Here is an 18578-nt window from a genome sequence, read left to right on the forward strand (position 1 = left end):
TCGATGACACAATTAAAGTTGTGAAGAAGTGTCTTGAGTCGTGCCTGGATAGCTCAGTTCGCAAGTGCATTCCACGCGATAGACAATAGTCCGGGGTTTAAGTGCCAGTCTGGCACATAGTTTTACCCTGCCATGAAGTTTCCGGATAGGAAACATTCTGCCGTCCGTAGAGTGAAAATCTCATTCTGTAATCTACTGAAATGTCCCTTGATGTTAAGTACAGATAGAATAGCCGAGTGAGGATTCTCAATATACACAGAAAGGAGAAAAAGACCTTAAGGATTGTGCCAAATATCACTGTTATTGGCCAGATATGCAGATGGGTTACTACATTAATAAGAAGTGTGAGGCAGGCTGCAAGCACACTGACTAAAGCTGCGGTGAGCTGACTTCCGTCATCACAGAGGGAAAACAGTTTTCAATCATTTCATTCGGAGGTAGTTTAATATTTTCTGCCTATGTACGTTTTATGTTGCTGGGTTTCTACCGGCTTAAAAGAATCCCTGCCTCTGACTAACAACTGTGCCGCAGATTTTGATGCATAATGCATTTTAAGTGAGAAACCAGGCACTTTCTACAACTCTTTAAAGAAAGATGTAATAACACAATGGAGATTAATAACTAATTATCTTCAATCTTATCTAATTTAGACAAACAGAAAACATACTCACACTCTGGAGGAGGCTCCGGAATCACCAACACTTATGTTCCTCGCAAAGCAACTTAAGAACTCACACATAAAAACGGAAACTATTTTGATACTTGTCGCTAGTCCATAAATGGAGCACTAGAAAATGATTAGCGTCTGAAAACTGTTACACCGCAAGTGAATCGTAGAGCGATTGACCATTCAAACGCAGCTTATCACTCGACTGACGCCGCCTGAACGCAGAGCACTGGATTTTGGTGGGACCCGTTTGCTCAGCCGGACTAGATACTCTTCCTGAGACGTAAGGAATGGGCGGGGAGGGGTGAGGAGGTGGGGGAGGAGACGGAGGAGGAGGCGGAGAAATAAACCTGTTCAAAGGCATTGCGTTCCCGAACACGGAACCAGGAAATCCGGGAGGTTTCACTCCCCCAGACAGCGGCCAGACCTGGAGGAGGGAGCGCGCGAAAACAGGCGCCAGGGGCAGCGACTTGTAAACAGATTCGTCACTGCTGTGCGGGCGTGGCAGGGAAACTGCGAATGCCAAAAACACCTGCCTTGCCGCAGAGCAGATGGCCACATTATCCCTAACGTTTTCTATATGTAAAATCCTGCCCAATTATCAATTTTATCTCGATCGTTGCAACTCATTTCCATTACAGGTCGTGGGACACAACTTAAGCCACTTCCGTGCACTGGCCCTGACTACTCATTCAGTACTGGCCAGCAACCGTGTCATCCTATGGATGTCATTCAGATATAATTTGGAACGGTAGATAGGTGGAAAGAGTACATCGAAGGCCTCTATGAGAGGCCGCATTGTCTGATGACGTGATAGAACAATAAGTTGGAGTCAGTGTGGAAGAGACGGGGGATCCAGTATCAAAGGTAGAATTTAAAAGAGCTTTGGCAGTCTTGAGATCGAGTAAAGCAGAAGATATAGATAACATTCCACTGGCATTTATAAAATCGTTGGGGGAAGTGGCAGCCAAACGACTGTTCAAATCGGTGTGTAGACTCTATGAGACTGGTGATATACCAGCAGACTTTCGTAAAAAACATCATCCACACAATTCTGAAGACTGCAAGAGCCGACAAGTGCGAGAATTATCGCACAATAAACTTAACAGCTCATGCATTCAAGTTGCAATCAAGAATAATATACAGAAGAATGGAAACAAAATCGAGGACCTATATGATGAAGATCGCTTTGGATCAGGAAAGTTACAGGCACAAGAGAGGCTGTCCTCATGTTGCAATTGATAATGGAAGCAAGACTGTAGTAAAATCAGAACACGTTCGTAGGCTTTATCAACTTGGGAAAGTGTTTGACAATGTAAAATGGTGCAAGATGTTCGACAATTTGAGAAAAATGAGAGTAAGCTATAGTAAAAGACGGGTAATATACAATACGTAGAAAATCAAGAAGGAACAACAGAAGTTCAAGATCACCAACGAAGTGCCCATGTTAAAAAGAGTACAAGACATGAATGTAGTCTTTGCCACCTATTGCTCAATTTATATATCGAAGAAGCAATGACAGAAATAAAGGTTCAACAGAGGGATTAAAATTATATGCAAAAGGATAGCAATGATCAGATTCGCTGATGACATTGCCATCCTTGGTGATGGTGAAGAAGAATACAGGCTTTGCTGAATGGAATGACAATGGAATTTGGATTGAGAGAAAACGGAAGAGAGTCGAAAGTAATGGGAAGTAAAGCAAGAGAGAATAGAAATTCAACATCAAAATTGGTGATCTCGAAGTGGGCAAAGGAATTCTACTGCCTTGGATGCAAAATAACATGTAACAGACGAGGCAAGGAAGACATAAAAAGCAGAACAGCACAAACAAAGAAGGCATTCCTGGCCAATTACACTAGGATCAAAAATAGGACTTAATCTGAGGAAGAAATTTCTGGGAATGTACATTTGGTACACTGCATTCTGTGAAAGTGAATCATGGACTGTGGTAAAACGATTAAGGAAGAGAATCGCAGTGTTTGAGATGTGGTGCTACAGGAGAACCTTGAAAAGTAGGCGAACTGATTGAGTACAGAAGGAGGATGTTCTTCACAGAATTGGCAAAGACAGAAACATATGGAAAATACTGAAAAGAAGAAGAGAATTGCTTTTTCAAATGGTTCTACTTATAATTGTGACTATTTCTGTGCAATACATAATTATTTGGAGCCAATTTTAAAAATAAGAACTACACAAATATTTATTTAAATTGCACTAAACAGTTTCATGACCCTGCCAAAAGTTCATGGTACCGAAGTACCAAAGTATTGGCCCTATTAGCTCCTCAGCACCAGGTCCGCTTTTTGATGCACTTGTAATTCTTTTCAGCCCTTTCCTACAATTTGTCTGCAATGAACTAGTTCTCTACTGATTGAAGGTTATTTGGTTCTGTGTACATTCTTGCAACAAATGATCATCTTGCTCCGTTTTCTTTTTCGGTTGATATATTCGTTTCATTTAACACCCCATAACACTGGAAAAGCCCTATATACTTCCAAGAATTCTCAAATGAACATACATTCCCCTGGTATTGAAACCACTTCCCTGTAACACAACAAATTGCACAAAATAAACAGTTTAGTATACTAAGCTGAGTTGACAAAGATATACAGTAGCGCCAGAGATTATACAGTTTAAGCAGATTGTTCAATAAAAATATAATTTTGTAAGATCTGTCAATATCTATTATGTCTACAAAGCAGAGTGTATGTGTGTATGTCTGGAATCTCCTCCCAAATCACTGAATCAGTGAGAAACAAATTTGACACAGATACAGCAGTCCTCACAAGTATCAGCACTATTTGGTTTATAACTTCATATTTCCAATATGAGTGGAGATATAGGCAAAAAGTCCTATAAGCCTATAAGCTAGTCCCTGGCTATAGGCTGCCCTGCATGACAGTTATGTTGTATGGAAATGACAGTGGCCTGCCAAATCAACCAGCTTTGCAGGCCACCCTACATGTCAGGGGCAAGAAATTGTTTTGCAGGCTATGATATGAAGGCTGCTGCAGGGACAGGTGTGCTGTGGTAGTAGTATCGCCCTCCCTTACTGAACCACATGAAGGGGCTATGTCTGCAAGTGAGTAAGACTGAGGACAGATTGAGATGCATGGAAGTGGCGATGGACAAAGAGGAGAGGGGTGGAAGATGTATGAGGCAGATGGAAAATATAGAGGGATAGTGGGCAGGTGGGAAAGGAAGAGGGAGAGATGGATATGAGAAGAGAAAGACGGAGGAGGATATATTCGGAGGGAGAGAGAGGAAGATATGATCAGAGAAGGATGTGGAGGAAAGAGAGAGGGCGAGGATATGGGATAGAGAGAGAGGTTGGAGAGGATGAGATAGACAGTGTTGGGAGGACGAGGTGGACAGACAGAGGGAGGAAAAGGTAGATACTGAGCCGATGAGGAGGAGGTGTGATCAATCTACACTGACAGAAAAATAATAGCAACACCAAGAAGGAATTGCGAGACATAAATAAAAGTTGGTAGTCATGTTCCTACATCTGATAAATGACGTCTATTGAAATTTCACGGCAGTCGCATAAGAGTGGCGCTTGTAGAGTCACTATGATGGTGCAAAACAGATCTGCTTTAAATAAACGATGTAGCGGTCGTGAGTGTTAGTTACCTTTGAGACTGGACGGGGAACGAGTCCTTGTAATAGAGCTACGAGAGCTGATTTTTCTGCTGCTAAATTTCAGAAAAACTTGGAAGAAATGTGCCTCTGTACATGATTGCTGGCAGCAGTGGTTAGGAGTTTGTACGTCAGTCTCGTGATTCAACCTGTTGTGCTGCCATTAATGAGCTGCATTCCGTGAGGTGTTTTCTAACAGGATAACGCTCGCCCGCATAACAGCTGTTGTGGTCCATTATTCTCTATAGAGTGTCGACGTGATGCCTTGGCCTGCTCGATCAACTAAACTGTCTCCAATTGAGCAAATATGGGACACAGGACGACAACTCCAGCGTCATCCACATCTAGCATTAACGGTCCCTGTATTGACGACCAAGTGCAACAGGCATGTAAATCCATCCCACAAACTGACATCCGGCACCTGTACAACACGATGCACGCATGTTTGCACGCTTGCATTCAACATTCTGGCCGTTACGCAGATTATTAATGTACCAGCATTTCACATTTGCAATGGTTTATCTTGCGCTTATCTTAATCTGTGATCTTTCAATGTTAATCAGTCAAATATGTTACCGAGACAATTGTATTCCGGAAGTTTCATTACTCTTCATTTATTATTTTTAGTGCTGCGATCTTTTTCCGTTAGTGTATGTGTCGAACGCATACGCGGTTTTAGCCTTGGAGAAATGCTACTAGCACTGCACATTGTATTGCACAATCTTCAAACCTATCTACAGAGAGTCATTAATATTGGGCGGTATGAAATATTATTAACAATCTAGGCGCCGCTTTACAGCAAGAGAATGCCTCTGGTGGAAAATTCGTGTTAAGCTCCGAAAGTTTCAGAGAACAAGCTATGTGTAAGGTGTATTATTTCTCCGTCACATCGATAGTAGTGCCTTCTTTCTTTCTTTCTTTCTTTCTTTCTTTCTTTCTTTCTTTCTTCTTTTTTTTTTTGTCATCAGTCTACTGACTGGTTTGATGCGGCCCGCCACGAATTCCTTTCCTGTGCTAACCTCTTCATCTCAGAGGAGCACTTGCAACCTACGTCCTCAATTATTTGCTTGACGTATTCCAATCTCTCTCTTCCTCTACAGTTTTTGCCTCTACAGCTCCTTCTAGTACCATGGAAGTCATTCCCTCATGTCTTAGCAGATGTCCTATCATCCTGTCCCTTCTCCTTATCAGTGTTTTCCACATATTCCTTTCCTCTCCGATTCTGCGTAGAACCTCCTCATTCCTTACCTTCTCAGTCCACCTAATTTTCAACATTCGTCTATAGCACCACATCTCAAATGCTTCGATTCTCTTCTGTTCCGGTTTTCCCACAGTCCATGTTTCACTACCATACAATGCTGTACTCCAGACGTACATCCTCAGAAATTTCTTCCTCAAATTAAGGCCGGTATTTGATATTAGTAGACTTCTCTTGGCCAGAAATGCCTTTTTGCCATAGCGAGTCTGCTTTTGATGTCCTCCTTGCTCCGTCCGTCATTGGTTATTTTACTGCCTAGGTAGCAGAATTCCCTAACTTCATTGACTTCGTGACCCTCAATCCTGATGTTAAGTTTCTCACTGTTCTCATTTCTACTACTTCTCATTACCTTCGTCTTTCTCCGATTTACTCTCAAACCATACTGTGTACTCATTAGACTGTTCATTCCGTTCAGCAGATCATTTAATTCTTCTTCACTTTCACTCAGGATAGCAATGTCATCAACGAATCGTATCATTGATATCCTTTCACCTTATATTTTAATTCCACTCCTGAACCTTTCTTTTATTTCCAACATTGCTTCCTCGATGTACTGATTGAAGAGTAGGGGCGAAAGGCTACAGCCTTGTCTTGCTCCCTTCTTAATACGGGCACTTCGTTCTTGATCTCCACTCTTATTATTCCCTCTTGGTTGTTGTACATATTGTATATGACCCGTCTCTCCCTATAGCTTACCCCTACTTTTTTCAGAATCTCGAACAGCTTGCACCATTTTGTATTGTCAAACGCTTTTTCCAGGTCGACAAATCCTATGAACGTGTCTTGATTTTCCTTTAGCCTAGCTTCCATTATTAGCTGTAACGTCAGAATTGCCTCTCTCGTGCCTTTACTTTTCCTAAAGCCAAACCGATCGTCACCTAGCGCATTCTCAATTTTCTTTTCTATTCTTCTGTATATTATTCTTGTAAGTAGCTTCGATGCATGAGCTGTCAAGCTGATTGTGCGATAATTCTCGCACTTGTCAGCTCTTGCCGTCTTCGGAATTGTTTGGATGATGCTTTTCCGAAAGTCAGATGGTATGTCGCCAGACTCATATATTCTACACACCAAGGTGAATAGTCGTTTTGTTGCCACTTCCCCTAATGATTTTAGAAATTCTGATGGAATGTTATCTATCCCTTCTGCCTTATTTGACAGTAAGTCCTCCAAAGCTCTTTTAAATTCCGATTCTAATACTGGATCCCCTATCCCTCCTAAATCGACTCCTGTTTCTTCTTCTATCACATCAGACAAATCTTCACCCTCATAGAGGCTTTCAATGTATTCTTTCCACCTATCTGCTCTCTCCTCTGCATTTAACAGTGGAATTCCCGTTGCACTTTTAATGTTACCACCTTTGCTTTTAATGCCACCAAAAGTTGTTTTGACTTTCCTGTATGCTGAGTCTGTCCTTCCGACAATCATATCTTTTTCGATGTCTTCACATTTTTCCTGCAGCCATTTCGTTTTAGCTTCCCTGCACTTCCTATTTATTTCATTCCTCAGCGACTTGTATTTCTGTATTCCTGATTTTCCCGGAACATGTTTGTACTTCCTCCTTTCATCAATCAACTGAAGTATTTCTTCTGTTACCCATGGTTTCTTCGCAGCTACCTTCTTTGTACCTATGTTTTCCTTCCCAACTTCTGTGATGGCCCTTTTTAGAGACGTCCATTCCTCTTCAACTGTGTTGCCTACTGCGCTATTCCTTATTGCTGTATCTATAGCGTTAGAGAACTTCAAACGTATCTCGTCATTCCTTAGAACTTCCGTATCCCACTTCTTAGCGTATTGATTCTTCCTGACTAATCTCTTGAACTTCAGCCTACTCTTCATCACTACTATATTGTGATCTTAGTCTATATCTGCTCGTGTGTACGCCTTACAATCCAGTATCTGATTTCGGAACCTCTGTCTGACCATGATGCAATCTAATTGAAATCTTCCATTATCTCCCGGCCTTTTCCAAGTATACCTCCTCCCCTTGTTATTCTTGAACAGGGTATTCGCTATTACTAGCTGAAACTTGTTACAGAACTCAATTAGTCTTTCTCCTCTTTCATTCCTTGTCCCAAGCCCATATTCTCCTGTAACCTTTTCTTCTACTCCTTCCCCTACAACTGCATTCCAGTCGCCCATGACTGTTAGATTTTCCGTTCCCCTTTACATACTGCATTACCCTTTCAATATCCTCATACACTTTCTCTATCTGTTCATCTTCAGCTTGCGACGTCGGCATGTATACCTGAACTATCGTTGTCGGTGTTGGTCTGCTGTCGATTCTGATTAGAACAACCCGGTCACTGAACTGTTCACATTAACACACCCTCTGCCCTACCTTCCTATTCATAACGAATCCTACACCTGTTATACCATTTTCTGCTGCTGTTGATATTACCCGATACAACATTGAAAACATAACTATGGAAATAGCCGGCCGCGGTGGTCTCGCGGTTCCAGGCGCGCAGTCCGGAACCGTGCGAGTGCTACGGTCGCAGGTTCGAATCCTGCCTCGGGCGTGGATGTGTGTGATGTCCTTAGGTTAGTTAGGTTTAAGTAGTTCTAAGTTCTAGGGGACTAATGACCACAGCAGTTGAGTCCCATAGTGCTCAGAGCCATTTGAACCATTTTTGAACTATGGAGATAAATACACGACTTATTAAAATATAAGCCTTGGATCTACCGCGCATATTGTATCAGTTTCGTATTCACGTCTAATAGATAACGGTGATGACGAGTGCAGTGTAGCGTTCTACTTTTGCTGTTCGAGCTACCAGTAGAGTGAAAAGAAGGAAGAGAAAGAAACCTGTTGCCGACATAGAAGCCACGTCTTTTGATGTCACCAAATGTGCGGCCGAACTCACCGTCCCAGTCTAATTGCGAACACCATACCCCATTACAAGAGATCCGCAGATAAGCTTGAATTCGGCCCGGGACAGTTTTGCACAGTGTAGTTATCTCTATGCTGCACCCAGCCACTTCCTCTCGCTTGGTCGAGCAAATACTGTTGATGAAAATTCCTACCAGCAGTAAGATTTCCAGCCGGTCAGGTCCGGGAGGAACTCCAACCGCAGTAGGACAGGCCATCGACATCGTATTTGGAGATTGTAGTTGTTGAATTACGTATATTGCTTTATCCATGTTGGTCGTGTAATCACTCTGAGGTTCTATACAGAAAGGGGCTGTACTTCACGAATAGCCGTCCTCTGGTCATTCCGAAAACTCCACACTCCGATACACAAAACGTATTGCTTTCTCCAACACACATCACTTGTAACGAGCACGAGGGAGACACTATAGACTTGTAGACGTACTCCAACAATGTGTCTTACAGCGAATAGAGCGAGAGTGTTCGGGTACATAACGCACCTGCTGTCAAACATCAGAAGAAGTTCTGCAGAATAACAATGTAGGAACCAGGGATCCAACACCTACGAATAACTTGGTCTCGTAAGTCATGATTAATGAGTCATATATTGTTCCAATATTTCACCCATCTGCAGATGACGTCATGCAGAACGCGACCGCCCTGTCCTAGAGCAGAAAGCCACATTTTCCTTCTGTGGCTAGCTTGCAAAATTCTCTGTTCATTAAGTTATGACTAATCATTAGCTGTAATTATACAGCTGCAATACGGTCACATTATCATTCGTGGACGCACTAAAATATGAGATAAAGCCTCTCTTCCTTTCGGCGTGTATGGTATCAATTACACTCCTGGAAACTGAAATAAGAACACCATGAATTCATTGTCCCAGGAAGGCGAAACTATATTGACACATTCCTGGGGTCAGATACATCACATGATCACACTGACAGAACCACAGGCACATAGACACAGGCAACAGAGCATGCACAATGTTGGCACTAGTACAGTGTATATCCACCTTTCGCAGCAATGCAGGCTGCTATTCTCCCATGGAGACGATCGTAGAGATGCTGGATGTAGTCCTGTGGAACGGCTTGCCATGCCATTTCCACCTGGCGCCTCAGTTGGACCAGCGTTCGTGCCGGACGTGCAGACCGCGTGAGACGACGCTTCATCCAGTCCCAAACATGCTCAATGGGGGACAGATCCGGAGATCTTGCTGGCCAGGGTAGTTGACTTACACCTTCTAGAGCACGTTGGGTGGTACGGGATACATGCGGACGTGCATTGTCCTGTTGTAACAGCAAGTTCCCTTGCCGGTCTAGGAATGGTAGAACGATGGGTTCGATGACGGTTTGGATGTACCGTGCACTATTCAGTGTCCCCTCGACGATCACCAGAGGTGTACGGCCAGTGTAGGAGATCGCTCCCCACACCATGATGCCGGGTGTTGGCCCTGTGTGCCTCGGTCGTATGCAGTCCTGATTGCGGCGCTCACCTGCACGGCGCCAAACACGCATACGACCATCATTGGCACCAAGGCAGAAGCGACTCTCATCGCTGAGGACGACACGTCTCCATTCGTCCCTCCATTCACGCCTGTCGCGACACCACTGGAGGCGGGCTGCACGATGTTGGGGCGTGAGCGGAAGACGGCCTAACGGTGGGCGGGACCGTAGCCCAGCTTCATGGAGACGGTTGCGAATGGTCCTCGCCGATACCCCAGGAGCAACAGTGCCCCTAATTTGCTGGGAAGTGGCGGTGCGGTCCCCTACGGCACTGCGTAGGATCCTACGGTCTTGGCGTGCATCCGTGCGTCGCTGCGGTCCGGTCCCAGGTCGACGGGCACGTGCACCTTCCGCCGACCACTGGCGACAACATCGATGTACTGTGGAGACCTCACGCCCCACGTGTTGAGCAATTCGGCGGTACGTCCACCCGGCCTCCCGCATGTCCACTATACGCCCTCGCTCAAAGTCCGTCAACTGCACATACGGTTCACGTCCACGCTGTCGCGGCATGCTACCAGTGTTAAAGACTGCGATGGAGCTCCGTATGCCACGGCAAACTGGCTGACACTGACGGCGGCGGTGCACAAATGCTGCGCAGCTAGCGCCATTCGACGGCCAACACCGCGGTTCCTGGTGTGTTCGCTGTGGCGTGCGTGTGATCATTGCTTGTACAGCCCTCTCGCAGTGTCCGGAGCAAGTATGGTGGGTCTGACACACCGGTGTCAATGTGTTCTTTTTTCCATTTCCAGGAGTGTACTTATTGACGTCTAATAAAATGCCTGTTATTGTTTTGGTAAAATAGCCATCAAACTGGCATAATGTCAGAAACGTTTATAGGAATACAATTTGAATAAACCAGTAACCGATGACAGCTCTACAAACGATTTAATTTCGGAACAATTACAAGCCGATGGTTTTATACCGTTTGTAATTTAGGTGCTTTGAAGCGCAGAGCTTAAGAGCTAGACGTCTCAAGGCTATCAATAAATCGCCTTGTGGTGTAATAATATGGAGATTAGCCAACGGTCGAATATCCTGGGACGTAAATTATTTTAGAATGAACTAAACATCTTTCATGTTGACCTTGTTGGACTTTACGTTATGGATATTAAGAAACACGTACACGTAATCAGGAAATGACGGAACGATAGCTTCCTCGAGAAGCAGGTGGATGTTAAGAGACAAAGACAGTGAAAACTGTTTGCTACCTTCCAGATGACAAGGACGGCTACATGTAAACACATACATCATCGCCTTGTTGGCTACAATTCACAAGATGCAGAGAACTTACTTCTTTTCTAAATATCACTTTTTAAGAATATATTACTCCTAGCCTCTGCCTTCTCGCAGATCCGAGTCACGAGAGGGTATGTTCAGCAGCCACAATCAACACGTGTGGGCACGGGAAAATCAGGACGGCGCTCTTTGTTCGTGGTCACCAAGATCGCTTCGCTGTCAACATTTAGGCTGCCTTGGTAGGCGATAGATAATCTGGTCGGTCCATACATGATCACCCGGCGACTGAACGCAAACAGATACTTAAATTTTGTACGAGAAACTCTGCTAGAGTTGTCGGCATATGTTCCACTGAACGTGCGACAGCGAATGTGTTACTAACACCATGGAGTGCCTGTCCACTTCACACATCCATTGCGGATACATTTGGATAAAACCTTTGCTGAGAACTGGGCAGGTTGCGTTGGGTCGGTGGATCGGCCCCCACGTTGGCCCGACTTGACGCACAATGATTTTTTTCTTCTGGGGCCACCTGAAATCCGTTGTCTATGAAACGCCCATTGAAACTGACGAAGAGCTGATATGGCGCATTATGGCAACCTCCGATGAAATTTACACTTTGCCAGAAGTGCCTGAAAGAGTGCAATGGTTATTCTAGCGCATTTGCTTGTCATATATTCAAGCAGGGGCGTCATTTCGCGCACTTTTCGTAATTCTTTTCAAATAAAGTTTATCAAACTTCACCCCGACTTCTCATTTCCCTCGATGCCACAAATACGCTAAAAACGTTGTCCTGCAGACCTGCTGTCGTGACGGCTAGGATGACGTATAGTGTGCCTACCCTTTTGTCGGCGCGCGACGCCGATTAACGACACCTAGCGCCGTACGCTAAGGGATGCGGACATGGGCTGCCATGTGAAATATGCTTGTTGTGACCCACACTACCAGTACTCTCATTTTCTACATTCATATCAGACACGCGCTTATGCCTTTGAAAATGATGTATAATGGAAACGCTCAAGGCAGCTCCAACCAATAAACACCGTGGCTAAGAGAATTTGAAATTTTCAGTGCAACGTGCCCGCCACGTCCCTTACTGCATTTCTGCTGACAACCAATAATAAGCATTGGTCGCCGATTAGGTTAATGTCAAAGCAATAAACGAGATGCATTTTTCCGTGACGTTTCTACGAAGCTAATGCCTTCAGTGATGTGTTATCCTAAGCTCAACGCAATGGAGGGAGGTAAGTAATAATGTTCGAAAATACGCTCTTCTGTAGCTACATTTATACTTTCCACGATTTGTCGCAATTCTTTCAATGAATCAGTGTGGCATTTGCGATTATTACAATTAGATTTGCGTGGTAGCTCCACTTTAAACCACTCAGACACATAATGTCACATTCTTTATGGATGCGACTGCTTCCCATAATCGTTAAATCAATCGTGCAATCGGGTCTTTCCGTGTATTTATGCACTATACGTTACATTTTGTTATGCTGATCGTCAACTGCCAATCCGTGCGCCGAGCATCGTTCTGCTGCAGGTCTTCCTGTATTTCTCTACAATTTGCTAGCACTGTAACTTCTGTATTTACAACTGCACCGTGCGCAAACGGCTTCACTGGAGCTTCTGATGTCATCCACAGGCGACTTATATACAGGGTAAACACTAATAAAACCGACAAACTGCAGGGATGGGTTCGTGTCTGGAAATGGACGAAAGGAGGTCCTATGAACATATGTCCGGAAATGCATCGTTGCCACGGTTGATGCTGCTGACAGATCAAAGTTCCTCTGACCATGTGCTGTGTGTTTATTATGTGTTGTAGGCTGTAGGATTGACGCGGTGTACTGTAAGCAGCAGAATGGTCCGGTATTCACGTCGGGAACAACCTGAGATGGTGTATGTGTACGGCTAAGCAGATGGAAACGGTCGAGAGGCAGACCCATGTCCTCCAGATGTGATGATCTTGTGTCAGCAAAGTCCGCCCTCTCTGTGCACGTTCCTCTGTCTGCAAGGACTCATGATCACACAAACGCCCAAAATGGGCTTGAAATGTTGCGTGATGTGGTTGGTGTCTGTGAGGGTATATTTTTGGTAAATTCGTGCTGCCTCTCGATCGTTTTCATCTGCTTGGCTGTACAGACTCCATCTAGGCTTGTTCCCGACGTGGATACCGGACCATTCTGCTGCTTACAGTACTTTGCGCCAATCACACAACCTGCCACACATAAGGAAAACAAAGCACATGGTCAGCTTTCATTCGTCAGTACCAGCTTCTGTGGCAACGATGCATTTCCAGACACCTTTTTCCCCCATTTCTAGTCAGAAATCCATTCCAGCAGTTTGTCGATCTTCACTCCGTATATTGTGAGCAGCTTGTTCTTATAACACTCTCCTGAGGAACACTCGGATCTATTTTACATCTGGAAATTTCTATCCGTTAATAAATACATATTTCGCTCTGTTTCCCAGGAATCACACTTGCAAAGCTGGCCTGATATTCCGTTTGTTCGTGTTTTATTCAGTAGGTGACAGTGTGGGACTGTGTCAAACAACTTCCGAAAGGCCGGCCGGAGGGGCCGAGCGGTTCTAGGTGCTTCCGTCTGGAACCGCGTGACCGCTACGGTCGCAGATTCGAATCCTGCCGCGGGCATGGATGTGTATGATGTCGTTAGGTTAGTTACGTTTAAGTAGTTCTATGTTCTAGGGGACTGATGACCTCAGATGTTAATAAGACCCATAGTGCTCAGAGGCATTTGAACCACTTGAACCTTCCGAAAATCTAAGAACACTCATCAATCCGGGCGCCGGTATTTACGGTATGTCTAGTAGGCGGGCAGAACAGGAGTAACGTTTACTTTCCAAGCAAAGTAGAAATAAATATGTATTGCATACGGCGAACAGCGGCGTGCAGCATCTGTTTCGTTTTACTTTACCTGCGAGTACACGCAACTGTTGCATAATTTCTGGTCTTTAACTTTAGTAGTGTTGTTTCAGAGGGAGATAAAAAATTATCACCAGTGAAAGACGAAACACAACCGGATTTCCACTTGGCTTTATGCTGCGAAAAGTCGTCTTTACTTTCCACTAATACCATAAATTTAACTAAATAGTTAGGCACTTGAAAGTAATGATGCGAATCATCGACAAGCATTGTCGCATAATAAACAAGTGACTGATGGAGAAATCTTATTTGCACTTATCAATCTCTATCCTCATTTTCCTTAATGGACGAAACAATTATTTTGTGCTTTTCCTGTATGGCGACACAATCTTAGAGGTCACCTAAATACGCATAGGACGTCTCGACCGACTAAGTCTGAGTAGCCTCGAGATGACTGGGTGTTTGTGTTGTCCTCATCATTTCATCATCATTCATGAAAATGGCGAGACTGGGCTGAGCAAAGTTTGGGAGCCGGCCGCGGTGGTCTCGCGGTTCTAGGCGCGCAGTCCGGAACCGCGCGACTGCTACGGTCGCAGGTTCGAATCCTGCCTCGGGCATGGATGTGTGTGATGTCCTTAGGTTAGTTAGGTTTAAGTAGTTCTAAGTTCTAGGGGACTAATGACCACAGCAGTTGAGTCCCATAGTGCTCAGAGCCATTTGAACCAAAGGTTGGGAATTTGCACGGGCGCTGATAACCGCGCAGTTGAGCGCCCCACAAACCAAACATCATCATCATCGTTAAGTTTGAATAAGTGTCTATCAAGCTATTAAATTCTTGAGTATTTATTGTTTGTAAGACGCCCTTACCGGCTACGTCGCACAACGTGCTTTATCATACTAGTTGCAAGCTAGGGTACATTATCCTGCGCTAATTTTGAAACTCAGTTTTTTACGAGGGGGAGTCAAATGAAAACATTACTTTATTTTTTATTTTTTATACATGAAAAGTGAAACTTGAGTGTATCATTTTTCGACATAGTCTCCCTGTCCTTCAACACAATGCCCCCAGCGCAGAGAAAGAGCACGCATTCCTCTGAAAAAACAACGTCTTTTGGTCGTGGTGCGCGCAGCCACTCGTGCACCCCGTGCCTCACCTCTTTGTCGCAGTGAGATTTATTTCCTCCCAACGCCTCTCTGAATGTCCACACATGTGGAAAGCACTCGCTCCGGGTTCTGGTCAGTACGGCAGATGTGGGAGAGCATCAAAGTGCAGGTCATCTATGGACGAAAGTGTTGCACGGGCAATATGAGGCCTAGAATTGGAATGTTTCAAAAATGATACCTGTGAACAGAAGTCCACGTCACTTTGATCTTATTGCAGGCCGATGCTGATTTTTTAAGACATTTGAATATGTCGCAGTGGTGATGGTGTTCCCCCGTGTCATGCACTATTCCAAGAAATCGCCTCGTTCATCCCAAAAGAGAGTCAGGGTAACTTTTCCTGCAGATGGCTGCATCCGTAACTTCTTGGGTTTTGGTGACGGGGAATAACTTGCTCTCTTTGTTTCTGGTTGGTTGTAGTGTACGCAGGTTTCGTCTGCTGTAAAGAACCTCGTGAAGAAGCCATTACCTTCTGCTTCAAAGTGCCGCAAAAGTTTTTCCCGCATCTCAAAGCGTCGCTCTTCCAGTTCTGGAGTGATCTGGAGTGGCACACATCTTACAGACACTTTCCGAAACTTAGCACTTCGTGAATGCTGTGATGTCCTGAGTCATGACTAATGTTAAGATCTTCAGCTATTTTATACAACTTCACAAGGCGAGTTTTCATTCTTCGATCGATTTCGACAGGTTTCGTGGCCTCAGTGTTCAGAAAACATATGACGGAACACTGTTTTCCCTTTGTGCTTGTCGCAAGCGGGACAGTCATTTTAAACTGGTATTGTGGCCGCATTTCGGTTGTTCGTTGTATGCTGCCACCTGTAGCATATTCCTTGCATCTCTACCAACTTACAGAACAATGGCGCGAAATGTCGATATGTAATTATACTTTTAAGATTTCCAATTGACTCCTCGTAAACTGTTATCTGAGGGGCGTTTGAAAATATCGTGCAAAGTCCGAGAGATAGCACCACCGGCGCGTATCAAGGTCATGTTTTGATATTAGCATCTTTGGAAAGAACGCACACCAAGTTTCAGCCCTATTGGTCTATTTCTTTGAGTTTGTCATTGGTATGAATCAAGGAAGTCGAGTGATTGTCACAAAATGGTCGAAAAAGAATTTAGTGTGGTGATTAAACATTATTGCACCTTCGATTAGAACAGTTTATAAGTGGTTTGAAAATTTTCGGAGTGGCCATATGGGCGCAAATAATACTGAACGTTCTTGACGCCCTATGGAGGTTACGACTGCAGAAATAATTGATAAAATCCATGATATGGTGATAGATGACAGAAGAGTTAAGGTGCGTGAGGTTTCTAGTGCTGTGGCCATGTAGAATGAATGGGTACATCATATTTTGCATAAACATTTGGACGTGAGAAAGCTAGCTGCAAGATGGGTTCCGCGATTGCTCACGCTTGACCAAAAACGGAATCGTGTGAAGTGTCGCAAGGATGGTTTGCAGCTGTTCAGGAAGAATCCGCAGGACTTCAAGCGACATTTCGTCACTGTGGATGAAACATGGATATATTACTGTACTCCTGAGACCAAACAACAATATAAACAAGGGGTACCAAGGGAGAATCAGCACAAAAAAAAGCGAAGACCATTCCTTCGGCCGGAAAGGTTATGGCGACTTTCTTTTGGGATTCGCAAGGGATAATCCTCATCGACTATCTGGAAAAGGGTAAAACTATTACAGGTTAATATTATTCATTGTTACGGACCGTCTGAAAACCGAACTGTAAGAAAAACGCCGGCCATTGGACGGCAAAAAAATCCTTTTCCATCACGACAATGCACTAGCACACACCTCAGCAGTTGTCGCAAAATTAATGGAAATAGGATTCCAACTCGTTTCACATCCACCCTATTCTCCAGACTTGGCTCCCTCGGGCTACTATTTGTTCCTTAATTTGAAGAAATGGCTGGCGGGACAAAGATTTTATTCAAATGAGGAGGTGATTGCAGAAACTAATAGCTGTTTTGCAGACTTGAACAATTCCTATTATTCGGAAGGGAACAACAAATTAGAACAGCGTTGGACGAAGTGTGTAATTCTAAAAGGAGACTTTGTCGAAAAATAAAAAAGGTTTACCCCAAACACGTAAGTAGTATTTATTTTTGCACGGGCTTTTCAAACCCCCCTCGTATTATGGACTTTTGGCAATATATTTTCCCATACTGCTAAGCGTCTTCCTCTACTTTTCATAGATCTGAAGATGGTTGCTAAACAACTTAAACCGGTTATCTAACTGTTTCTTTATATTGCGATCAAGACAAATAAATTTATCGTGTATTATAGCATGCTGTGGCCAAGGCATCTAACTGGAGCAGGAAAATAGAACAATGCCACTCAGTTGTTTTGGTAGGTTGCATTCGACGATGAAACAATTTCTCCTCCAGCTATTTCCTCGTATCCTATACATGCCAGAGATGGTGCAGCAGTCTGTCTTGCGAGGCGTTTTCCTGCTAGATAAGAGGAACGGAAGGGAGGACGTGCCAGATGGCTCCGTATGGGCCTGGTCGCCAGCGCAAACACCTGCTGTGGGCGATGTCGGGTGGGCACTGCGAGCATTGTGTACCTTAGCCTCAGCCTCAAGGTAAGGCCGCCTTCTGGGTCAAGAGCAACGCCCGCGCGCCTCCACCTGTTGCACACAGCTCTCTCTGGCCGGAAGGTAGCCACGTCATTCTGTCGTATCTCACGTCGCTCTGTCTGGCGTGAAGTATGACAACCTCTTCTCGCAGTAATACGCAACAAAACACGAGGCTTGAAAAATCTTCCCAATTCACTGTGAAACGTTCCTTGCATCCGATCTCAGAGCTAGCGTGACGTGCTCTGGCTCAGCCGCGGCAGCCGTCACAAGCCACACACTCTTCGCGATATGCGACGTGCGAGACAATTTACGCGCCATATCGCTCCTCTGATTTACTCGCAATTCTCTATTGTCGGATCAGGATTAATCTTGTGCACTGCTACAAATTTAAAATCGTTCTAAATAGGGGACGCCAGTTAGCTATGGCCTGTGAGTTACGGTTGGACTTCTCACTACCCCAAAGCCAGTAATTGAAAGCCCTGTCGCTACCTATCTCCAGAATATATTTTGCTCCACAACCTAGCTACGGTAATCCTCAACGTATAATCTGACGAGACTTATCAATGAAGGCCTTCGTCTTCAGAGGCATTTATTCAAGGTAATGGTTATTCGCTATCAGCTTTTACATGAGGTTTAAGTATTACATATTTAACGCCATTATTTCGTCGTATCACCCGTCGGCCGAGGTCTAAGTTTTATTTAGACAAGCACGTAACGTATAAATTCCACACAGAAGATTCAGGGAATAC

General features: G+C 44.3%; 1 protein-coding gene across 3 annotated transcripts in view; it reads right to left on the reverse strand.

Annotated features, from left to right (window-relative positions):
- Positions 1-18578, reverse strand: part of LOC126354870 (patched domain-containing protein 3) — a 382944-nt gene that overhangs the window by 211370 nt on the left and 152996 nt on the right. Inside the window, exon 1 of one of the 3 annotated variants that reach the window (XM_050004873.1) lies at positions 672-699. The exons of the other annotated variants lie outside the window; for them this stretch is intronic. The gene's annotated coding sequence lies outside the window, so the exon portion shown is untranslated. Of the gene's footprint in view, positions 1-671; positions 700-18578 lie in introns of those variants that run through there. 3 annotated transcript variants of the gene reach the window in all.

Source organism: Schistocerca gregaria, chromosome 3 (genome assembly GCF_023897955.1).
Source record: "Schistocerca gregaria isolate iqSchGreg1 chromosome 3, iqSchGreg1.2, whole genome shotgun sequence".
NCBI lineage: Eukaryota > Metazoa > Arthropoda > Insecta > Orthoptera > Acrididae > Schistocerca > Schistocerca gregaria.